We start from the raw sequence: 22101 nt of genomic DNA, 5'->3' as shown, positions 1-22101 counted from the left end.
CTATCATGCCACCCCCTCGTGCTGCATTGGGACACTCTGACCATGTCATGGTCCATCTGATTCATGCATACAGGCAGAAATTAAAGCTTTTGTAGCATGTTGTCAGGAAATCAAAGCAGTGGACCAATGAAGCCATGGAGGACCTTCGAGGCGTGCTTGGACTATACAGACTTGGATGTTTTCAGGACTCCTACCTACAGTCTGGATGAGTATACAAAGACTGTGATGTCATTTATCAGCTTCTGTGAAGACAGCTGTATACCATCATGCTCCAGGGTGAGATATAACGGCAAACCCTGTTCAACAGCTAAACTCAGACATTTAAGGTTGATACAGGAGTTGTTGTTTAGGAGTGGCACAGGTTTAGCAAGGTGGTGAGAGATGCTTAACAACTGTACTCTGAGAAACTGCAACACCAGCTCTCAGCAAGTGACTCTGCTTCTGTCTGGAGAGGTCTCAAACAGATCACCAACTACAAGCATAAAGGGGTCTTTATTCTCGGGTTTTAAGCAAAAACGCAAGCACGCAAGACCCACAAGGGCCACTTGCGTGCTTTCGTGCATCGCCCAAAATTTCTGACTATCCGACAAAGCTGTGCAAGCCATTCGCAGCCCGCAAGACTGTGATTGGTCTGCTAACCACATCCTTTCTGAGTCTCGCATTTCCGGTTTCATAGCAAAATACCATAGCAGAAACACAAACGATGGATCCCGTTGAAGAACGTTTGGCCGCAAATATGAGCATTTATATAACCCATCTTTGACGGAGTATGATGACACGCAGATGGCAGTAAATTCCTGGAGGAAGATATCAGTGAACGTTGCATGGGATAGTCAACTCCAAACGGTCATAGCGCCACGTACTGTCACGGGAACCATAAACCAAAACGAGTCTGTCGATGCAACTGCGTGGCCAGCCGCAGTTGTAGTTGTAAGAGTGTATATTGTCCTCCATGAACGACCTTTGCCTGGCAAACCAGATGAACAAGTTTTACTGTCGCTTTAAACAACAATGGGACAGTTCTGACCCCATCCCCCATAACCCCATCCATCAACTTCAGACCACCAACTTCCCCTCCCCAAGCTCAGCAGCGGGCCATGCCTCACATCCCCCACTACAATGGGGACTCTATTCTGGAGAGAGACGTCCACAGGCTTTTTAAAAAACAGAACCCCCGGAAAGCAGCTGGCCCAGACTCTGTCTCTCCCTCTACCATGATGCATTATGCTGACTGTCTCCTGTGTTAAAAGACATCTTCAACACCTCCCTGGAGACATGCCACGTTTCATACGGCTTTAAGGCCGTATGAAACGTTCCCCATCCCCAAAAAAACAAGGATCACAGGACTCAATGACTACAGGCCTATTGCCCTGACCTCTGTGGTCATGAAGTCTTTTAAATGCTGTATCCATTCCCAAAAAAAAACCTCATCGACCCACTCTCAGAACCCATGCAGTTCGCCGACAGAGCGAACAAGTCTGAAGACGACGCAGTCAACATGGCCTTCCACTTCATCCTTCAGCATCTGCACTCGTCAGGAACTTATGCCAGAATGCTGTTTGTAGACTTCAGCTCTTCCTTTAAAACAATCATCTCTTCTCTGCTGCAGGACAAGCTCTCCCAGCTTCACATACCCAACTCCACCTGCAAGTGGATCATAGACTTCCTATCTCATGTGAAGCTGCGAAATTATGTTATCAGCATCAGTTCTCTCCAATGCTGAACTCTTCTCCCTGTACACCAACCGCTGCACCTCCTGCTACCAGTCCGTCAAGCTCCTGAAGTTTGCGGATGACACTAACCCTTATTAGACTCATCTCTGGTGGGGATGAGTCCGCCTACAGGTGAAAGACAGGAGGAAGTCAGTCGCTTCGCTCACAATACACTTGGCACTTTTACCTGTACTTATTTTGAAGTTCTGTTTATTGTTGTATTTTATGTATTCTATGTTTATTAGTCTGCACCTTTCGCCTAGTCAAATGCCTTATATATGCCATGTACTTCGGACTCATGTCACACAGCATCTGCACTGTAAAAAGTAATAAGTTGACTTTACTTGAAAAAAGTCAGGAAACCGATTGCCTCAAAATTTCTAAGTAAAGTAAAGTAGCTCAATAAATTTAAGTTCTTAAAGCTTAAAATAACCAAGTTCAGGCAACTCATGTAATTGCAGTAAGTATTAGTATAGTTAACGCACAATTATTAATTAGGTTAACTATAAAATGTAAATTAAGACAACTTAAGGATCTGAGTGAAGTTAACTTAAAATCGTTAATTATGTTAACAATAAATAGTCAATTCAGACAACTTCAAGATTTGAGTTATATTAAGTAAGCAGTACTAATAAGTAAAAGTTATCTTTACTAGTACAAGCATTCATATTACTAGATAATAATCAGGAAACCGAAATCCTCTAGTAAGCTGAACTACAAACAGTAAGTTGTTGAAACAAAGATCGAGAACAGTTATAATGGAAGACAAAGAGTTTATTTGTAAGAAAAACAAATGTTTTGAGTTTTTGCCCTCACACATTTTCTTAAGGCCAAACAGATTTCTGGACATGTTGCCAAATTTAATTTTGGAACACAGACTGTACAATATGATAAACAAAGTTTTGGCATGTACAAGATTCCACCGAACTGAAAAACAACCAAGCCTATTCTGTTACTTTACTTATTTCTCACCTCAAATGTTTTCAGAAACATGTTAGCGTACCGTTAACCTGTGAGATTATGTTTGTTACCCAGCTGCTGTAAATTGGTTAACAGTTAGGTAAACAGAACAGAGCTAACTTTGGAATTTTCCAGTTGAACTGTGCACTAAGGTATGTGCACTGAGTAGCTGTATGTAATTTCCAGTAAATAACAGAATAAAATACGTTCTGTACACATAAAAAAATAAAGTACACTTGCTTTTGGTGCCACTCTCGCTGTGGCCGGGAGGTCTGCCATCATATGGTTAAATTATTTCGCGGTCAGTTTAACCTAACATTACATTTAATCTCCATTCAATGTTAGTAACGTTGCATGACTCCCGTAAGCCGCCTGACTCACGTGGACTAACAGCACCATTTAGTCCATGTGAGTCAAACGGTCACAGTTAATAAAAAACGTTCCCGTTCCGTCTGCTTCGTTTTCATCAAAAGTAATACGTGAAACGTGACGTTATGTTTTGTGCACTGTACGTTACTTTTAAATTGGTAAACGGATAAACTATTTTTAAAATTTTCACTCGTTTCCCAACAAGGTTCCTTCTGTGACGGCCCCATTTTACTGTTAGCTAGTACTAAATGTGCAGTCAAATTAAGCTATGGACATGAACATTAAAAAAAGAGACGCTCACCGAATTCATAAGTGGCTCTGAAAGATTGATGCAATTGTTATTGTACCCGCTAATATGCACGCTGCGTTTGCTGAGAGGCAAGTTGTCGTAAGCTATTCTAGAAGTATTACACATGTAGTTATATGCTACTTGACGGTCTAGCTAGCTTAAACGTTGGTTAACGTTAGCTTTCGAAATTGAAGACATACAGTTAACCTCTCATCACTCGCTAACAGCTGAACGATATGGCAAAGGGACGACTAAGTTCACTAAATAGATGAACGGTAACATGTTATTATGAAGCTGGACCTTGCCTTCAACTAACTTGAGTGGCGCTTTCTTCCCGCTGAGCCGCCATTACGAGTCATGAAAAGAACGTCTTCTTCGGTCAACTGCGCATGCGCCGCCAAGCCGTGTGCTTCCGAGTGCAGCCGATGTTTGCCGATGGTCATCCTCACTCATTCTTGTAAATAAAGGTTACTTGAGATGATAAGTCTAATAACTTTACTCACCAGAAAGTGTTCTTTACTAAATTTCATCAAGTATGGTCAAGAAATGAGTTACTCTCACTGTTTTTTTTAAGTAAGGTTAGCAATTACATTTTACAGTGTGTTAAGCAGCATCAGAAGAGCAGCGAGTGGGTGAGCCAACACGTGTCCACCACTGTGGGAGCCGGTCAACTCTCTACCGCCACTCTTCAAGCCTACTTGCTGCTCACTGTCTCCAACGCTGATACTGCATTAAATCGCCTACACATTGAACACCGACACACACAGGATAAGCCTGCTCCCTTGACAAACAACAAAAGGGTGCTTTATAATTACATAGGCATCGTGCATGGGGGAGAACACATTAATAATGAGTTAACGAGGAGAAAAGAGAAGAGGTCAGAGAGTTCTGCAGGTGTGTGTGTGTGTGTGTGTGGCGGGTGGGGGTAGGAGGGAGGAGGATGTGCATGCCTTTGCTGGCTCTGGTCCCTCTGTAAATCCATACAGGATCTGTATTTACAGCAGTCACACACACGCGCACACACGCACACACACACACACACACACACATACACACATAAGCAATTTGTCCAAGACACGTGAGCTACTTATCAACGACAAGTCAGGGTTGAAAGTTTGACTGTCCTTCTGAACCACATTATTGATCATGAAGTGAAGAAAACAAGTCATGGTGTAGTATTGCATGCAGTCATGTGTTTCACTGTGTGATATCGGGACTGAGCAGTCTAAAGATTGAATGGCTTATTATATAGCAATCTCCATACCCTGTGCAGAGAAACATTAGAACAATTGACCCCCTGTTATGTCCCTGCCCTCTTACACAGACAGGGCAATCGTACTGTAGCATCGGTCAGCTCTGACCAGTAACCAAAATCTCTCCAGCTGTGCTCCATAGACTCTCAAGGACCTGGTCATGGTTAAACATTGTGTGATAGAGATAATTGTTACCAGGAGAGGTTACGGTACGTTTCTACTTATAATCCTGAAAGGCTATCATTAGCTATCCTATGGTAGCTACTGAAGGTATACTGATTGTATCTTACTGCATTTGCATTTTAATGATTGTAAAAGGGATAAAGACCAGGCTTTACAGGGACAGTGTGGTTCCTGAATTTCATTGTCTTTTGTCTCGGTCAACAGGTGATGTGGTGGTTCACTTTCACTGTAACTTTAGCTTTATCTTTTTGACCTGTTTCTACTGCTAAATCAGTTTGATATAGTGATATCCATTCAGACACTTTGTAGACACTTTTGTCTGCTTCTCCCTGATATTGCTTTTTGTTTCCTCAAAACACATCATATTTAATCAGTGAGTGACAGTGCAGGCCTAAAGGTAGCGCCGACAGCTTGACAATGTCGCAGCGAGGTTGAGGCTTAGCCAAAGGTCAAATCTTTTTTTGTTCTGAAAATGTTCTTTCGAAGAGAAGTGCTATTAATTTCCATTGTCGTCTATTTAAAACGCAAAAAATATCATTAGCAGCCCTCCTCAATATTCTTTTCATAGATCCACTGACATTGTGTTCAATGTGAAAGAAGAAATTATCCTTTAATAATCCCCTTAGGGAAATTATTCTCTGCATTTAACCCAGCTGAAGCTGCCCCCAAAAGGGATCACTTGTCATGACAAATCCACAAAGATGACGCCAACTCTGCAGCTCGACAGAGTTGTTTGCCCGCAAACTCTTATAAACCTGTTTTTTAGTTAAAAATATTATATCTCTAGAGGTAACTAGGGCTGTCAACAAATATTCAAAATTCTAATATATATTCGAATAGTTGTTAAAAATCGAATTTCTAATGTGAAAAATAATATCCGAATGTGAAAAAAAAAAGAAGAAAGTATTTTGGAGGATAATTATCTTGAATCTGGCAATTCTCACCGCAGCCCCGAGAAAGTGTCCTCTTTTCCACAAACTCAAAATATGGTCACCATGACCTGCGTGGAAGATGGCGGAAAGTTCAGAACCCAGTCGTAAACAATGCAACTATAGGCCATAAGGTAAACCCTGTTATTGTTTCATCCCGCGCCACAGTCATGCATCTAGGCAATCTCTAGCTCATAAAAAGGACAATTCTTGCTAAGCTATCAAAAGAAAGTATGTCGCTGAAATTCCAGTCGATTATTGATGCGGCGATGTTTTATGCCGAACTAGTTTCTTCAGAGCATAACAGGATATTCGTCGCGAGTAGAGGTGACAAGGTGCTCAGTGTTGCCGGATTGGAAATGGCGAAGTATTGTACCAAAGGCTCAAAATGGTTGTATTTGGAGGATAATTATTCTGCATCTGGCAACACTGAGATCGGTCGACCAACGACAGTTGTCTCGACAGTCAGACCTCACCCAAGAAGATGAACGTAACAAGGATACCGTTTTCAAAACTTATAAGGGTGTAATAACTAGTTCATGAAAGACTCAGAGAAACACAAATAACCAACAAGGCAAAATCCCGGAAGTTTTTGGAATTTCTGCCGGACGCAATTTTTGGGTCTCGAAAAGAGGACATTACCGGGAAAAAGAGGACGTCTGGTCACTATGTAAGCTAGAGTGAGCTTACTATTCAACGACAAGCAACTTGAGGCTACATTTCCAGAATTTGCACCCAAGAGAACATGCCATAAAATGTGAAACTTCAGCGAAACAGCCACATATGCGCAACCAGAAAGTCAAATATATTCGGATATATGTGTTTTGCTAAAGGGAATAACAAACGTCTTTTTTGAGCCATTTTGACAGCCCTAGAGATGACGTAGACCAAACCAAAAAAAAAGATCCTAACAAAAACCACACTATAACCAATTTCGCCAGAAAAGGTCTGCTGCCCAATACTGCTGCTGTTTTCTTGAGTTGCCAATATATTGCATCTAGAACTAGTCATTTCAGAGGAAACATGGTTGCAGTTTGCGACGCAGGTGAATTATGGCTGTTGCGGTGCAAGAGGCACAAATCAATGCAGTCTTCAAATTAGCTTCTTCCTGTCTGCTCTAAAAGCACTCATGGATAGAATGAGAGTCCTCTGAGTGGAGCTAAAGTGAGCACACAATTCAAATCTATGAATTTAATTTAATCCCGGTCGCTTCCGTGTGAATCATCAGTGCAAACACACAGGAAGAAGAATGTGAAAACATGAGCCATCTTTCTCGTATTTAGGTCAGTTTAGCTTAAGGGACGGGGACCTGCGTGCCTGCCTCAGTCAATTGCATGAATTCCCATTATGAGATTGCCTGATCTCACATTTATCTCAGTTATCAATTAATCAGTGAGGTGTGTGACCTGTTACTACTCCTAAGAGGACTTATCTAATGGCTCGTAACACGTGTTTAGTATGTATAGTAATCATTCATGAAACAAGACCATGCAAGGCCTGTATATGCATGGTAAGTGTTTAACGCAGTGTATGACGGCCTTGAGCTGTTTCACTGTCTTTTTTTTGCAATTGCTATTTTACCTTCTGGTTAATTAACACAGCTATAATTGGGGATAAAAACCTATTGTTTTAAATGACAAATTGAAAACCAGGAATATTTGTTTCTATTCGGACACTAAAAAGGCATTTTTCAGACGGACAAGAAGTGTATACCATTTCAACCCATTGGCAGAGCTCATGTTCATTATAAAGCATCTGTGGTTATTATGAACTTAGGCTCTGCCAATCCTGCAGACAAACATGTACTTGTTCAATTTTGCCGCAACTCAAAGCAAAAGATGCCACAATGAGATAAGTAAATTGAGAAGTACAATGAGCACAGTATTTTATTAACTATAAAGACATTATAGTATCCAAGTTATATTAGTAGCAGTTTCTTTTCTTTTTTAAGATGGTGTGATGCAGCAGAAACAGAAATTTCATCCTGTATTCCTCACATTCGTCTTCTTTGAACTGTCTTTTACCCACAATGCAATATGACCACTTGCATAGGGATATTCCCTACTCTCAGACTCCGCGCCAACAACAAAACATTCTGTTGATGTCTGCAAGGTTGTTTTATGAATAGCAGCGCTACGGGTTGGTCATGATATTGTGTACTCCCCTCTTGGCCGGTGACTCCAGTCTTACTTGAGTAGAGTCATGTGTAAAGATTCTTTGTCTCGGCAGCAACAGCTAATGCATCTGGCTGCCAGAAACTTATTGATTTTTCTCCTGCACTAACCCAGGAGCTCCTGGTCCCTGTCCTTCAAATGCACCATGATAGGCCACGGCCACTCTGCAGCCACACTGTCACAGCCAATGCTCAGGGACTTTCTGACGAATTCGCCTGTCTCTTTAATTATGCAGCCATTCACTCAGCAATTCACTCAGTGTGTCCAGGGTTTACAGTTAGAGGACTACACTGAGAGAACAAAAACATGAGTGTAACAGGGCAACCCGATAGCTGAGTGGTTAGGGGGCATGCCACATGGGCGCTCATTCCCTGAGCGTCCCCAGTTAAATTCCCAACTGGCTTAACCGCTTGCTGCATGTCATTTTCCTATAGTTCTTTCCTCACTCTCTCCACTGTCACTATCAAATAAATGCCCCAATGTAATATTTAAAACATGAGCGTAAAACTACAAAAGAAATGTAATCATTCATGGATATGATTAGTTTAATATTAATACTTTTGGTTGTTTATTAGTAATAATAATCCCAATATATTCCATGTTGTGTGCATTTAACCTGACCAACACTGTAAAACAGCAGTGAAGCTGCAAATTACGGTTTCCCAGCTGTAAGTCTGGGTAGATCTTTATTTCGTATTACAATCATTAAACCACCTTGGTTGGCGCGAGATGATGCTAAGTTAAGATTGGCCACTCTTCATTCAAGGGGCAGGACTTAGGCTTTAGTCCATGTCGTTGTTTCCTTGAGCAAGACACTTAACCCCTAATTGCTCCCCGTTGCTTTGTCTATGGTGTATTGAGTAACAATGTAAATCGCTTTGGAAAAAAGCGTCAGCTAAATGTAATGTTCTCCAGGGTCAACAAGGGAGTGCAGTTTCTGCTTGTTTGGTGTTCTTCTTTTATCCTTGTTCTTCATCAGGGACCGATTTTTCGTAGCTGGCTTACTAAGTTAGCTGGATAATTCGTGAGGATAAGATGACGCATGTCATGCTTTTCGGTTGTTCGAAGCAAGTTTAGAAAAATGACCATATCAACACATTGAAATCCCTTAACCTGGTCCAGCGCAGGTTTAGTGAAATTCACTGAATAAGCTGGCCACTCACACCGGATATTAGTTTTGTAGGGAGAGAGTTTTTCCAGATCGCCAAAATCTGTTCTCACATCATGATGACTTCCTGTACGAGCACTATCGATTCTGCCGACAATTCGATTTGATTCAATTCATTTTTTGACGAAACCTTTTTTTTTTTAACACCACACAACATCTCACAATGTATGGAGAGTGGATCACAGAGTGTATGCACATACTGAAATCATAGACTATCTCATAGAGTGGATCACAGCCTTCCGTTTTTTTGCAAGTGGTACGTCGTGTTGGCGATGCGGAGAACATCGTGAAAGCCGCTGCATGCCGTGCTGTATGTAGTGTTTATTTAGCACTTAAGAAACTTATGGATGTGTTGAAAACACTCATAATAATATGACAGTGTTATTAGTACACCAGACATATCATTATTGTAGAACATAATTAAGGTGGACTAGTGATAAGAATACAGAGGATCTGCCCATAAACATATTCAAACTCCTAGTTATATGGTAATCTACACCTACATTAATATACACATATGTAGTGCATGACACTCTTTCTCTGAGTTTATTTACCATTGTCGCGTTCGAAGATCAGGAAATCTGTGCTCGACTCCTCCCCTTTTTGAAGAAGAGCGTGCATACGCAATTATCCAGATGACTGGCGTCTCGTTCGAATGAACGAGACCGTCTGAGTGCTGATCACCCTTTAAGAAACCCAGTTAGCCTGACGTCAATCATCTCGGTAATTTTGGCTAGATAATAGAACATTTTATCGACTTTGTTGAACCACGTACAAAAAATAGGGCCCTGGTCTGGGTGGTACCCAAAACCAATAAAACCTGCAGTGAGATTATACCCTCTAAGGAAGAATTTTGGAAGAAACTGAGAGGGTCTGTGTTTGCTTCTGGCCTCACCTGCCTGGAAACAGAATATAATGATATAATGAATTGAAAGGATGTCACCATTTTGTAGTTTACGTGTAATTAGATTAACATTTTCTGAAATATTAGAAAACAGCAATGTTTAATAGGTGCATGTTTGTCTTATCAGAATACTCAAAAACATTATATTACACATCGTACAAATATAATTTATCAAAATACTCGATTTTCATTAAACCTAACCCTAAGGCTACATTTCGAAGACTTGAATAATTTTGAATTCATCTATAGTCGTGTAAATACACCCACACTTCAGAGATTACATTCCTCTAACCCTTATTTTAAAAGTACTTCAATTACATGCCAGAAAAACTCCCACAGGGCATATTTCAAATGGTTGAGCTTTATTTTTTTTGAAGAATGTACATTTTTAATGACTGCTCAAACAAATTCCAACCCTATATGGACATATTTCACTTGCTATATTATTATGTAGTATTCCACCTGGCAAGACAAAGGCAAGAGCTGTGAAAGTTTCTGACTGCTAATGTTCCTGTGTGTATGTGTATGTGTGTATGTGTGTCTGTATGTTTGTGTGTGTGTGTGTGTGTGTGTGTGTGTGTGTGTGTGTGTGTGTGTGTGTGGGCAGAAGCCGATGGAAGCACTAAAAACTGGATGTTGGCAGCGCTCCAGGTGGATGGAGGCTGAGCGACGCCTCGGCACGCTGAAATATTGACTCAGAGAGCTGAATCACCCGCGGGCCATGGGCTGAGCCTGGACAATACATGTGTGTGAGTGTAATATCCCTGCATCTGTGCACAGTGTTACATAGCTGTAACGTCTGACCGCAAAAAGGATTGGTCGAGTGCCACTGCCAGTACATTGCCACCACACATTGACATAAGCATTTCACACATTATTCACTTTGAACGATATGACATTACACCTGGGTGATATGAAGAAATTATCATTCAAAACAATAGTGGTTTGCAACGATAATGGTCCTCACGTGCTCATAATAACAGAACAATATTCAATTATGTAAAATCTGTTGTGAATATATTTAGTCTCTTTCTCTTTTTTTCTAGTGTAGTTTTTGAAACAAAACCAATATGGCTCGAAGCTGATTATTTTGGTAAAATAAAAGATTGATTTGTGATTATACCTATCTTTTCGTAATTAATTTGAACTTTTGGACAGAGAAGTGAAACAATTAAGGAGACCAGTGCGATTCTTTGGTTTTAAAATCCATCCATCCATCCATTTTCCGCCGCTTATCCGGGGTCGGGTCGCGGTGGCAGCACACCCAGCAGACCGACCCAGGCTTTCCTCTCACCTGCAACATTTTCCAGCTCGTTCTGGGGGACCCCGAGACGTTCCCAGGCCAGCCGGGAGATATAATCCCTCCAGCGTGTCCTGGGTCTTCCCCGGGTCCTCTTCCTAGTTGGACGTGCCTGGAAAACCTCTAATGGGAGGCGTCCAGGAGGCATCCGGATTAGATGCCCGAACCACCTCAGCTGACTCCTTTCGATACGAAGGAGTAGCGGCTCGACTCCAAGCTCCCTCCTGATGTCCGAGCTTCTTACCCTATCTCTAAGGCTGAGCCCGGCCATTCAACCAAACGGGACTTCGTCGCGAATAGCTAGCCACACTGGTCATGTTAATCTGCATTTCCTTATTTGTGGATCGTAGTAGCTAGATCGTAGTAGTAGTAAAAGAGAAATATGGAGAAATTGGAAAAACGATCTGTTTGGATATCAGTGGATGAAACCTTTTAATTTCCAAAACAATGTTGCTGAGAGCTAATTCATTTATGTGAAACTTTTCCAATTTTTCACTGGCTCTGTGTCACTGCAGTGGCAGCTGAGGGTTAACCCAAATGCCGACTGCAAGTTTTCCTCTCGCTTCTCCTTCCCCCAACCCTATAAGAGATTTACATCTATCTTCCCATCTCACCTCACTTCACTTCACAAAAAAAAAATACTTTGCACAATATTAACTATTTTTTTAAAGTGCCGTTTACATAGTTAGTAAATAAATCATGTTCTTTCTTACATCTTGGGGAAGCGAGCAGCGCAGACAGCAGCAGAAGAGGAGCGGGGAGAGAGGTGGACTGGCTTTCACTGGCATTTCACTGGCCTTTTTCTTTGTAAATAATTAGTTGGTGTTGTAAACAATAGTATTTGTGTAGTTTCTGAGAGTTCTGCCACTTGCTGGCATAGCAGAAAACACACTGACCAATCACATCACGTGATGCTACTCGGACAATAAAATTTGTGTGTATTCGGGTCAGCTTTGCGGCTTGACTGATAGACGGGAGAGACAGGATGGGAGGCGGAATAGTCAGTAAAGTCAGCAATTGAGAGAAGGTACTTCACATGGTGTTCCCCAAAGAGAGAAACGTGTACTTCACATGGTGTTCTCCAAAGAGAAAAACGTGGACAGTGAGACCAGTCTTTAACCAGAGTCTTTAACTAGAGTATTCTATGTTTATTCTTCTTAAAAGCAGTTCAAAACTGACACCATCCAAACCCCGCCCAGACCTGGACCACAGCTTCTTCTTCTTCTTCTTCTTGATCGTGTTCTTCTTTTAAAAGCTAAAGTAGCGCAATCAACTTGACTAGGTGCATACACCACCACCTAAAGTACCGGAGTGTGTGTGCACTGTGCAGGGAACACACAGCGCAGGGATTAAACAGTGACGGCCAGGCCGCTGGCCTTCACTATTTAACCGGCGTAGAGAGAGAGAAGAGAGAATTGAGAGAGAGAGACATACAGAGAAACAGAGGTGAGATCTGATTGGATAAAGAGTGTTAAAGCAGCGTTCTTGGCCAGTGCCAGCTCGCTGGCCGGAGCAGCCAGCAGAAAGCAAGCCATGAGGAACAGACAGGAGACAGGAACTATGAGAAAATAACCGAATAGGGACAAATTATAATAATATATGTAGTATATTTGTGAATAACAATTACATTAAAAAATATATATAACTTTTAATTATTAAAAAATGGCCCGCCACTAAGGACTGGGCAAAGTAAAAAAAAATTAACTGATTAATCGCATGATTTTTCTGCGATTAATCATGATTAATCGTGTTATGCACCAAATTCAATAATTAAGTAAAAACAAGCATATTGCATGTATTTATTTGTATTCATTTCTAATTTAGGATTGACCTCACACGGACTTGAAGAGCCGTAAAACACCCAGGTCTGAACTACACAGTCTCGGATAGATTTAATTTTTTGAGCCCCAAAGTGCTCTGCACGGGGCATGAGTCTTCTAGGATTTAGCAGGTCTGTGTTGAAGTAGTGATACGAACCCCAAATGAGTTCTAATACTTGTGTTATTTTATATCATTTTTTTCAGAATTATTTTGTGAAAAAAAAAATTAAAAAATATATTTTTCCACATTTTAATCATTACTATAAACACCTTGCATGATCTAACAAAAACAATCACAATAAAACAAAGCCTTGGCCTGTTACCAAGGATTTTAGTCAAAAAAACTGTGTTGTTCGGTTCAAAAATTCCCTTTTAACTTTTTAAGTCGCCTTCAAGATAAAAGAAACAATTATAGACAAACAGTTTCTAAAGCCAGGGGACAAATTGGGTTACTTACATATTATATAATAACGACAGCATGCCTTCCAACAGATCGTTTTGTGCCGTCTTTGACGTGCCTTTAAAAATGCTGGCTGTCTTATGCTGTGTTCACACCAAACGCGGCGTGAATTTGACGCGCGACCAGATTACATGCAAAGTCAATGCAAAGACAAAGACAAAAAAGACACACAAAAAAAAAATTTTTGCTAGGCGGCGCTATAGACGCTTTTAAAGCGGCGCGAACGGCACGTTTGAAGAGGGACAAACAGAATGTTTGACGAGCGCAAATTCGCATGAGTTTAAATATGCCAACTCTGGTGAGAAAATCGTGTGACGCAAAGTTGTGCCAGCGTTGAGAAACTTTGCCCGTTGTCACTGCCGTCCTGCCGTTGCTGAATTGACAAACTTCTGCAAGTCCCCTTGAAGTAGCGCTGATAGCGGCCATCATTCAAACACTGTTGTGGGACTACGAATAATATTATGAACCCAGACACGATGGAGTTTGATGTTCCGACGTTTGTAAAATTTACACAACAAGTATAAAGCAGAACTAGTGGTTCTTTCCATAATGGATGGCGAAAACGGGAACGTAACACTAGACGCAATTTCTGAGGTGTCATGATGGTGTCATGAACACAAACATGAGCGTGTTTAATGTTCTGACGTTTTTATGACTTCCACAACAAGTGTAAAGCAGAACTAAAGGTTATTTCTTCCATAGTCAATAGCGGAAAAGATTGCTCTTTTCATTGTGAGAAGAGACGGCGATATTATACTCGGGCTGCGGTTGGCGTGAACACCTTTTTATTATCAAGCGAGTAAACTAACACGGTAGACGCGACACAAATTTGCGTTCAGTGTGAACGTAGCATTACGGCGCTTCGCCGGTACTCGTCATGTAAGGCCAATTCAAAAGCCCCACAAAACCTCAGACAAACAATTATTTTTAGGGCTGGGCAAGTTAACGCTACAGAAAATATGTTCAGTTTTGTATACAAATTAGAAACAGTAACATTATTAGCACTCCGAGGCACAAGGTTAGTCTCAGATTGGCCTCAGAGGGCTTTACAATCTGTACATATATTCAATCAGTGATTAGCTAAACTGCTTATGAGACCGTCTTTCTTGGGCCATATGGATCCAGCCCCAGCACATCACGGCGCAGCATGGGGCAGCTGGGAGGTGCACGGGCGTAGAGGACAAGAGAAGCTTATATTTTGCGGAGACATCATATTTTACAAATATTACTGGGTATATTCTATAACTTAAAAACACAAATATTGACAATAATTGTATGATTTATTAATATTAATATACTTTTTATAATTTTTATAATTTATATTGTATTTTTTTTTTTTAATCTTTTTTTGGTGACTAAATGTGCACCACAAGGTGTCAGTAAGGTAGAAAATTGTGATGTCTGATGAAGTAATGGTGATGTCTTCAAATAACAGTATTAATGGTTAAAAAAAAAAAAAGTATCATAAAGAAAGAAACAATCTGAATTGACAATCATATAATCAATTTCAGCCCTATTTCTTCCAGTGTTGAAGCCAGAGCTTTGTGCGTCCGACATGCCACCCCATTCTGTGACTTCTGGTCTGGAAAAAAGGCCAATGAACGTAATTCACATAGATGTAAAATTTGCACAAAATGAGGAATCTTAAAAAACAATACAAATAAAACCCAAATTGTCAGCATGTTTAGAAACAAGAGAAAATATGCTGCTGACCCACCTTGCAAATTAATTCAGTCTGCTGTTTCAGTTCACCCAAAAGATATTAATTTGGAAAACTGTTTTTGTGATTCAAATCAGAGAGCAGGGCTTGGAGATACAGTGAATGGAGGGTTGATTCGACAGTGTGTGTTCCCCTGAGTCTTCTTGTTGCTGCGTAGCGCCATGCGCATGTAAAATGTGTGCATACATGTGCGTGGGGGCCCTGTGATTGACGTGCTCGCACTAGGAGGGCTGTGAGCTGGGCTCTCTGTGTCTTTCAGTTGGAGAGTGTGCCTTTGATTTATTTTTTAATATGCCCCTGCAGCTCGAGCACCATGGTGCCTGTTTCTCTGTTTTTCTTTTCTTTTTCTCTCTCTAGTTTCTCTCATTGAAGTTTTTTTCTTCTCTTTTTTCAAAGTCAATACACTAACCACTACTTTCCTCCTCCTCTTCCTTGTTTCTGTTTCTAAACCGACATGTACTCTGTGCTAGCCAGGGAAGTGCTTTGTGCCCTGTGTGAGATGCGTTCATTTTGAACTGAATAGGAAGGTCCTCCAAGTCTTGCTCCTGTGTATTGGAGCTAGCATACACCCTCGTAGGAGACGTGGTATGTGAATGACAAAAGCTCAGTGTTGGCAGGAGTCGCTACAACGACGGCTTCATTTCTAGGCGAGACAAAGGTGCAGGGCCGCAGTGTTCGTATTCCTCCATCTCCTCTGAGACGAAGAAGGAGGAAGAGGGAGGCAGCCAGCCACGTCGTGCCTTTCTTCTCCACTCATCGCTCTTCCTCCAATCCTTCTGTTTTTCTTCTTCTCCCCATGTCTTACGCCTACGCCTGTAGAGCGCTGTCTCTTCCTGCACCAGCTCTCCGCTGTGTCTTCTGCATGTAAACAAATGCACACATTCAAAGTACATTAAAGGTGCTGCACTGTATCTGGATGCAGTGCAGCGTGCACATCACACCAGCTCTGCCTCATCACAGTGACACTGTGATGAGGCACAGTGTCACGCCGGTCTTATAATGTGGCTTATATTTTTCTCATTACTGCCTTTTTTTGCCTTAGTGAGGCCTGCATGAGTCACCAACAGGTGCCCACAGTCTTTATGACTATCATGCCCACATAGGCCTTGATGAAAGCTGCCCACTAGGCTTCCTATTCAGTTTGTCATGCTCTGTGAGGGCATGCCCCTGCCACCATCCACAAATCTTCAGCTGCAGAGCTCTTCAAACTCTTGTGTTCCCATCCTTGTCTGCTTTGAGCTGTTGTGGTAATGATTCATAAACCAGAGACTCAGGACACCTTTGCAGCAGGCACTTGCTAAGCGGTCCACACAAGCTATGGACTGTTTTTTGTTTGCGTCATAGTGGCCCAATAAGAACAATGTTTTGAACCACATGACACCAAGAAGAACTAAACATGTTACTCCCCAGCTTAATCTATATTTATTCACTCCACTTAATTATCGAAGTTAATACTTTTTTACTTCTTTTGACAATTTACAAATGGTAGTTTCACTGAAACAGAAATGACTTATGTGTTGTAGAAGGCAACTGTGCATCTAGTGATTATGACACTGCACTGATTAGCTTGTCTCAACAGAAACGGTCCTTGCTTTTAAATTAGAGACAACAAGAAGCTGCTTTTGCTTTTTAATGATTGTTACGGTGAGGAAATACCTACCTATGGCTCCACAAACTTGTTTCTTCATATCATTGTCTTCTGTCTCGATCGCAAATGACGTTCTTCCCTTTCACACTGTGGTCTGTAGTTTAGCTTCTATCTTTTTCTTTTAATTCTGTTTTTGCTACTGAATCAGTTTGACATCATGAATATATTCTTCAAACATAATGCAGACCCTTCTGTCTGCTTCTTTCTGCAATCACTATTTGTTTGTTTTTCTAAAATATCCTTTCACGATAAACCTACACTTCTCAGGCCAGAATTGACCTCCTGAACTCCACGGCAAATGATTAATTTTGACTGAGATTACTTTGCTTGAAATGGGTGTTGCTTTGTTTTAAGTCTATACTATATACCCACCCAAAGCTGCTTTTTGATAATGCAGTGCACACTGGAAGAGTGAAATTGCACGCTCGATGTGCAGCGTCCTGGCTCCATTCTATATCAGAGGAGTATTTATTCAAAACTCAAAGCGGTTTGGATACTAAAATTAATTTATCTGCATTCATATGCAAATCTCTTTTTATAGAGATTAATCGTAGACGTTGTATTTAAACTCCATTCTCTTGTCTGAAGTTGTTAATCCGACCATAAACATGGAAGCACGGAAGAGGAAGTCATGGATATCAGTTGGCTACACCGGAAGCCCCCGAAGTATTGTCCGTTGGCCCATGAGGCTACATTTTTATCCGACCATTACCTGAAGGGTGTCGATTTACAACATGGCTTTCTTCCTCTGTTCAATCTATTTAATCTACAAGATGAAATGTTGCACAGTAATACACAACAACCTTTTAGATGTTCTTAAGCTATATGCTGTAGATATAAAGCTGGAGCAATTGTGGTTCTGGATCAAAAGGGACATCTCCTTGGCCTGGGAAGCCCAACTCATTGGCCATTTCGAGGTGACATCCCGGCAGCTCATCACAGTGACATCCTCTAGGGCTGACTGCGATGGCAGCTGATGGGATGTGTGGAGCCGCTGGATTGACAAGCAGAGTGCCTGAGATGCTAATCATTTTTGTCAAGCTGAGACAGTAAAAAGCCGCAGCCACCCATAAATATTGAACTTGCCTAGGGGCCAGTGACCTGCACTGGCTGACTGTGGCCTTTCTGGCAAGGCAAGTGAATGTTTGTGAATGTTAGTGGGAGATGAGTCCATTAAGCTGCAGGGAAGTATCCATTTAGAGGAGAAAGGGGAGGGAAAGGTCAAGTCTGCTTTCTTTGGTAAGTTGTTTTCTAAGTGGAATAATGTAATGATGAACAGTATCAACACAGACTTCACGTTCACATTTGCCTCATATGAACAAAAAAGATGCAAAACTACTGACAGTTTAGAATTCTCAGGCAATGTAACCTAAAGGTTTTTATTATTATTGATTGCATCTTTAATTTAGGTGAGATTTTACCATGCATTCCATACCCTTTCACCGGCCCTGTTCGAAACTTTCATGGACAGGATATGTAGGCGCAGCCGGGGGTGCAAAACATCAGGTTAGAGGTCTCGGGACTGCTTCTTTGCTGTTTTCAGAAGATTCGGTCCTGTTAGCCTCCTCGGATCGTGCCCTCCAGAATTCACTGGGTTAATTTGCAGCTGAGTGTAAAGCGGTGCGGATGAGAGTTAGCGCTTCTAAGTCTTAGGCCATGGTGCTCAGCTAGAAACAGGTGGATTGCTCCCTCCAGGTGGGGACTGAGTGCCCACCGCAAGTGACGGAGTTCAAGTCTTGTTCACAAGTGAGGGTAAGATGGAATGGGAGAGCGACATGCGGATCGGTGCAGTTGCAGCGTTAAAACAGGCGCTGCACCACTTTTGGTGAAGGTCAGCAATTTACTGGACGGTCTACGTTCCCGACCGTCACCTATGGTCACGAACTGGTACGAGCGGCCAAAATGAGTTCCCTCCTTAGGGTGGGCGGGCTAAGCCTTTAGGGTAAGGAGATCGGACCTCAGGAAGGAACTTAAACTTGAGGCGCTTCTCTTTTGTGTTGAAAGGAGTCAGCAAATTAAAATCATCTTGTTATTTCATCCAGCCCGATTCCAATGCATGTAGGAGTAAAACTATGAAAATAGAAAATTATGAGGATGGTTGCATTAGATTACATTCACGTATTTAAACATGAATCTTTCTAGCTTCATAAAACATGCCAGTCTGAAAGAAATGCCAGCATATTTCAAAATACTCGTCCCACCCTTCATAAAAATAAAAAAAAATCCTCAAACTGCACTAAATGAATAAAACATGACTTAGTAATTGACTGTACATTATGAAACAGCAGGAGACGTGAAGGCAGAGCAAGAGCGAGCTGCAGAGAGACTCCAGAGACTAATGAGCTAACTGTGGGGTGTTCTTCCTCATGTGACTGCTGTAATTGGGTCAGTCAATAGCCCTGTGTGGTGCTGCTGGAGCCGAGAGACATCCGACGTCACAGCCCACACCGCACTGACGATGTGGGACGCTGCAGCCGAAGAGCTGTCTCCATCCAGCCAAGGGTCCGCTCACTTATTGCACTCACTTACTTACTGTTATGTGAAGAAAATCTCTATCACCACACATAATGATACAACACTTGAGTTTAAGTCTGAGTGTTTAGTTGTTAATTTTTCAGGGTCAATTATTTTTCTCTTTCCCATAGCCAATGCATTTTAAAAGACATCTGTTCTGAATAAGCGCTGCATCTGAGATTAGTATGAATGTACATAAACCAGTTGTAGAAACATAAATCTTAGACATTTAGTTGGCAGATGTCTCTATGGAGAGTTCATTTTATTGCTTTTCTATGTCAAAGTAAAAAGAACCACCTCTAATGTAATTATTCACTGGTATTAAAGTTACTCCAAGGAACTTTCATTTTGTGTTGATTCTGGCGGTCCCTTTGGACAAAAGTGGTAATGTCTCCAAACATCCCTTTGAAAACCTTTCATTTTACTGCAGCAGGGTCTGACAGTCTGCTCTGCTCCGTCTTGGTTGAGGTTCTCCAGTGCCTCCTTTCCCTCCAGTGGGCCCAGAATCATCATACATGGTGCTCAGGAGAACAACAGCCTTTCCCTTTTTTGGCACGTAACTGACCATGAGCATGTTGTTGTTGAAAATTGTCTGAATTTGGATTCAGAGCAATACACCTCCCTGGATTTGAATGGTTTCATTATGGCCAGAATGTCTGGATAAATCTGTCCCCACTATATAGTAAAGATTAAACAACAGTTTTCTATTTTGGTTATATTTTTTACAGGTTTGTTGCCAAGAGTGTTAAGATTAATTTATGCTTTCCTAATGCAAAACATGCAAAGACATTATTTTTTTAAATTACTTGCAAATAGATACAGTACATGTTCTTGCCAGTAGATACATGTTCAGAAGGTTCAGGGGGAAAAAGGGAAAGAAACCAAATGTGTCCAATGCGTTGTAGTAGCTGGCCAGCTAAAGGTCAGTGAGAGATAAGTCTGGCTTTCAGTCTCACCTTTGGCAGTACCAGTCAGGTTCAGTCTGAAAAAAGTGGATACTGGATAGTTTTCTGTCTTGGGCAGAAATCTAGTCCACAATCAATACATTGGGTGTTTGTGGTAAACATAAACATATTGCAAAACACTCCAGCAGACAAATTCATGTGAATAAATTTAAACAAATTATTGTTCATGTTCATTTTTAAAACAAAAAGGAAATGTTTAATGATGTTTTTTTACCATGACCTCTTGTGTCCTGGGTGAAAGTCCTGTGTTTAGTTAACCGAATTATCCTCCACTCGCCCCAATTTGGCCTTTCTCATTACTACGTCAGTTGCTCTAACCATTTACAACGGAGAGTGTTAAAAGTCTGTTGCACCTCAAATGTTTATGAGGGTTTAGTTATGCTGATAACCTTTCGTTTTAAGCATCCTCTATTTTTCATTCATAGTGTATAGTTTATTTTAAGGCAGCGTCTAAAGGTCTTTCATTTGTATTTCAGAGTTCTGCCGGTATGCTGCTCACCAAACCAAAATTCAACTTCACTTGCTGCTCCTCCCTGCACTGTACTGTGCACACAGTAACTCTTGCTGTGTGTGTGTGTACATGCTGAATGTTTTCAGGCTGTCAGGCTGAGTGGGCGTTAACATGAGAGTTAGTACACATTCCTTTCTAGAACAGTGTTTGCAGCTCATCTTTTCTCTTTTAAAGTTTCATTGTAATGATGGACCTTTTTTTCCAGCGCCTACCCTAAAACCATATCTGTGTACATAAACCGGATGAGAGGGTGGAACTCGAGGAATGTTTAGTGTTGTTTTGGTGTGCTGAAACATGGCCTCTGTACTGCGCTGAAGCAACTTGACTTTCTTTTTACTGAATGGGTTGTATTTGGTACATTTGCATCTGACACACACATTTAATGTATTTGTTCTTCTGTTTTGTCTTTGTCTTAGTGTGTTCAGCTAATTTTATTTGCTACTTTTTGTTCTCCAATTGCTGTAATTAGGGATTCAAGCCTGTAAAGCAGAAACCAACTTCTTTGAGAAGTCCTCATTGTCTTTTTTAGCCCACGAATATTCATATTTGTAAGTTTGTGTCCAATCTTTAATCCTTAATGTTGTTGAGCAAATGTAATTTATCGTGCTGAATCCCTACGTGCCTCTTTGTTTACCTTTTTTTTGTACGTCTCGAAGTTGCGTCATGTCCCTCCATTGGTAACTGCATGTTTAAAGTTACATTGCTGAGCCATTCTACCAAATTCTACCAGTGCTGTCCCACAACAAGAAAAACTATTTAACAAAACAATTAAGTATTCAGACATATATATTTAGTAAGAATATGTTATGCTCTATACCCAAGGCATTAAATTAGAAACTGATAAGCTAAATATATACAAAATCATCATTCATAGGGTACTTTCTATTGGGAAGTAGCTGTCCTCAACCCTGACATTTACATTTCGAAATGAAAGGAAGAAGGAAAGGTGAAATGTATCAGCAATTTATCCAACAGGGAACAAAGGAATGTCAGAAAATTATGAAGGAAAAGACAGCAAAAGCACAGGGCGTTGGTAAAAAGACAGAGCGAGATGGAGACATTTTGCAGGGCTTGCACACCACCTAGCACTTCTAGTGAGGCTGATCAGACACCAGAGCATAGGCCTGCAGACCAGAAAAGGAGAAAGGCCAAAATCTGCTACAGAATTTTACAGAAGCAAGAGCAGAAGGTCAAAGACATGCAGCGGAGGGATAGCTAAATT

This window comes from Clinocottus analis, unplaced genomic scaffold (genome assembly GCF_023055335.1).
Source record: "Clinocottus analis isolate CAN_PGR_092001 unplaced genomic scaffold, fCliAna1.0.p SCAF_4, whole genome shotgun sequence".
Classification (NCBI taxonomy): Eukaryota; Metazoa; Chordata; class Actinopteri; order Perciformes; family Cottidae; genus Clinocottus; species Clinocottus analis.
Note: the sequence above shows the minus strand (reverse complement) of the source record.